Raw genomic sequence first — 4,793 nt, forward strand, 5'->3', positions numbered from 1 at the left:
CATATGTTAGCAATCTTCAATTTTTAGCATCTTATTCGTCATCAATGCTGCTACTAGTCATGTACACTTGTCTAATTAATAGCAAACTTTAACTATTCAAATTTTTATCCCAAAAAAAAAATATTTTAATTTAATTATCAACGACAACATTATAACAATCAACAAGTCTTGGTTCAACTATAAGCTAAGTGTAAAGGGAAGGATGTCTGAAATAGGTAATAATTAATGGTTATACGAGGGAGTCAGGGGAGAATCAATTTAAATGAGAGAGGAGGAGAAAATAATTTCTTTAATGAAATTCTAAAGAAGGATACATATCAATTATTAATTTCATGCTTTTTTTAATTATACTATTGTTCTATCGTACTGTTATGAGACCGGTTATATTTTATGGTACAGAGTGTTGGACGGTCAAAGGGGAGTACGAACATAAGTTAAGTATGACAGAAATGAAGATGTTGAGATGGATGAGCAGTTATACGCGATTGGATAAAATAAGGAACGAAGATAGAAGGAAGAGAGTTGGAGTAGCACACATTGTGAAAAAGATGGTAGAATCGCGTCTCAGGTAGTTCGGACATGTGAGAAGAAGACCGACAGAGCACCCAGTCAAGAGGGTGGATGAGATGGAGGATAGACAATGGGTGAAAGGTAGAGGAAGACCTAAGAAGACCATCCATGAAGTGGTCAAACGAGATCTATATGTAAACGATTTCGCTGTAAACATGATATATGATAGAGCTCAATAACGTCATTTGATTCATATAGCTGACCCCACCTAGTGGAACAAAGCTTTGTTGTTGTTGTTTATCTCTATTTATAATAATCACACTAATTAATAAAATTATGTTAATTAGATTTCAAACCTACTTTATTCATTACATTATCTTTCTTTAATCACACTAATTAATAAAATTATGTTAATTAGATTTTAAGCATACTTTTACTCATTACATTGTCTTTCCTTTAACAACAATCTTATCTTTAAAATTATGAAAAAGAATAAATATCTACATCCAAGTCATAACCCTAACTAAGTCCAATCAAATATTTTAAATTTGTGTGTGCATGTTCACTGCCATCGCTTCTCCTTCTCCTTCTTTATTATATTTCTCTTTCGTTATCATCATCACCAACAACACTAATATTTTACTAATATCTTTATTGGTTCTGATTTTTTCTAGTGACATTATTAAATAATTTCGGTTTATTTCTTAGTTTATTTGAGATTCATTTGGATCCTGATGCTGTGTCGTCTTCTTCTTCTTTTCCTTTTTTGTTATTTTTCTCTTTCGTTATCGTCATCACTAACAACACCAACATTTTGCTAATATCTTTAATGGTTCTGAATTTCTCTGGTGCCATTATTAAATAATTTTGGTTCATTTCTTAGTTTATTTGAGGTTAATTTAGATCCAAAAATGAATTGGATGTATTTTTGTTAGTGATTGATTCTTTTTGACTGCTTGTTTAAATCTGAACTAATATTTTGGTTTATTTGTGTGTTAATTGAGGTTTACTTGATGCTGCTGATAAGTATTGACCAAATTTTTTATTTTTTAAGTAATTTTGGTTCATTTCTTAGTTTAATTAAGGTTCATTTGGATCCATAAATGAATTCGATGTGTTTTTATTGATGATTGAGTATTTTTGACTGCTTGTTCAAATCTGAACTAATTTCGGTTCAAATTGTGTATTAATTGAGGTTCACTTGATGCTACTGATAAGTATTGACCAGATTTTTTATTCCTTAAGTAATTTTCGTTTATTTCTTAGTTTAATTAAGCTTCATTTGAATCCAGAAATGAATTCGATGTGTTTTTATTGATGATTGAGTCTTTTTGACTGCTTGTTCAAATCTGAACTAATTTTAATTCATTTGTGAATTAATTGAGGTTCACTTGATGCTGCTGTTAAGTATTGACCAAATTTTTTATTCCTTAATAAATTTCAGTTCATTTCTTAGTTTAATTTAGGTTCATTTAATTTGTTTCACTTGAATTTGCTGAACTTGTTCATGTGTGATTGTTTAGTTAGTTTTTGTTCAAATCTGAACTAATTTTGGTTTATTTTTTGTGAATTAACTGAGGTTCACTTGATGCTGCTGTTAAGTATTGACCAAATTGTTTATTCCTTAAAAAATTTTGGTTCATTTCTTAGTTTAATTTAGGTTCATTTGGTTTTGTTTCATTTGAATTTCTCCTCCTCATCTTTCGCTTTGTTTTCTTCTTCTTTTTCATATTTTTTTCTTCATCTTCTCCTTCTTATTTCATTTTCTCAAAATTGTTCTTGATTTACTCTCTTGAGAGGAATAAAACCAAGAAGAAGGAGCGCGAAGAAGAAGGAGGAGGAACACGAAGAAGAAGGAAGAGGAATATGAAGAAGGAGGAGGAGAAACACGAAGAAGTAGAAAAAGAAGGAGGATGAGAGAAACGCGGGAATATTTACGTAGTTGGAGCATGTATTCACGCTCCACTAATAAAATTAATTTTTTGTTGGGTCGCGCCAACTTGGTTGAATTTAGTTGCCAAAAAGACTTGGATGTAAAACAGTTTTTATGAAAAAAAATATAAATCTTAATTATAATTAATAAAAATAACAATTAATCCTAAAATATTTTTTTTAATCTTAGTTTATTATCCAAAATAAAATTGTCACTCGAATACCATTGATGAAACTGAAGCCCACAGACCAAAATCAAACAAAAAAATTAGATCTAAAATTTAAAGCACATGTAGAAGGCTCATTAAAGTGCCAATCTCAGATTGAAGATTGAACTAAGCCCAGGGTGAGTCACCCAACTCCACACCTTCCTTTTCCATTCTGCTTACTTTTGAATTCTGCTCCCATACTTGTCATTTCATTCTCACCCAACCAACGTCACATTAGCTCCCTTTGCGTGCGATGGTTTCTTCCAATGTTTCAGATCTTGCATCATTATCGAACTTGTTTTGTGGTCTCAAGAGAACACCACGCTAGGAGGGGTCTGTGGTAGCCTAGCCGCGATTGAGAGAATACAACGGAACCCGTCAACTTGCACTGCCACTGTTAGGGGTTTTCGCACATCGGATTTGACTATAATTTTGATTAGATTCACATTAAAATTATTCGATCAGATCAAATCTAATAACTGCATTTTTTAGGCTCAGTTCCAATCCATAAGGTTACATATCGAATCAGGTATTGGATATATCGGTTAAAAAATAAAAAATAAAAAAAGTCAAAGAAAATAAAAGTAGCCAAAAATAGATCTGCATTACAAAAGCTAGAGAATCAACAAAATAAAAAAATACAACAAAATAAAAACACTAATTTAACATCAATATTTATACTAAAATATATTTATTGCACCCACCACAATACTAACACAAGTATACATTCCAAAAATTAAAAATAAATATTTTTAATAGTAAAAACAGAAACAATGACGCAAAAGTGAAATGAAACAGAAGAAAATCTGTATTGGAAAAACATAAACAGAAGAAAGACACTACAAAACGGTGAGGATGTAAGCATGGAGCAGGGATAAGCGGCAAGGAGCAGCAACGAGCAAAGAGAAGCGGTTAGCGAGGAGCAGTGGTGAGCACAATGAATGACGAACGACGATAGACCGAGAAAGAGAGAAGTAGAACAATGGTGCAACGAGGAGGAGTGAAGTGAGGTGAGATGATCTTAGGTACCAGACATATGACGCAGCTAAAGTATAGAGATGAAAAATTAGAAATTTGTATAAAATATGAAAATAACTGAATAGCTATTTTTGGGAATTATAATTTCTTTTTATCACAAAGAGATTACAATAACACTCCCTCTTGACAAAAGGAGAATACACTTATCTCTAAATAGATAGGAGAATATCACTTAAAAAAAAGAGAAAAATCTCAAAGAAACTAAGATGTTTCTATTGCTCTTATCGGATGGATTTGATAAAAATAATATGAGGAAGTTTTTAATTTATAAGCAAATCTATGATACGTAAATAACCCATAACATGAGGTTGCTAGTCTTTCTCTCATTCCACCATCAAAATTTGATATTTATTACCAAAGAGTATTTTTCTCCTTTCATTATTTAGTTTTCTTTCCTTTTTTTTTTGCTTTTCTATAAAATTATTACTAAATTTACAATCTCCCACTTAAAGTTAATTTTGGTAAATTTTATAAATCTATATATATTACTCATGTATCCAGTAGATCATAGTAGGATCTACACCATTCAAACTTATTAGTGTTGATTGGTTTTGTCATAGCATCTGCTAGGTTATCTTTAGTATGAATTTTTTACATATTCACACTCCCTTCTTCTACTACTTCTCGAACAAAGTAATATTGTACTCCAATATATTTTGTCCTTGAATGAAAGACAAGATTCCTTGCAATGTGCAAGGCACTCGAACTGTCACAATATACAAGAATATTTTGTTGTTTATGCCCGAGTTCTTCCATTAACTTTTGGATCTAAATAGCTTCCTTGCATGCTTGTGTAGCTGTTATATATTTAACTTTTGTAGTAGATAGAGCTACAACAGTTTGTAACTTAGATAGCCAACTCACAGCGACTCTTGCAAGTACAAACATATAGCCTGTAGTAGATTTTTGTTTGTCAAGATCACCTGTAAAGTCTGAATCAACATATTTATTGACAATGAGTTTTGATCTTCCAAAATATAATGCAATATTTGAGATCCATTTGATGTATCTTAGGATCTTCTTAGCAATATTTCAATACTCTTTATTGGGATTTGTCATAAATTGACTTACCACTGCAACTGCTTGATCAATATCTGGCCTTGT

The sequence above is a fragment of the Arachis ipaensis genome, chromosome B9 (genome assembly GCF_059453495.1).
Source record: "Arachis ipaensis isolate K30076 ecotype BB chromosome B9, ASM5945349v1, whole genome shotgun sequence".
NCBI classification, from domain to species: Eukaryota; Viridiplantae; Streptophyta; class Magnoliopsida; order Fabales; family Fabaceae; genus Arachis; species Arachis ipaensis.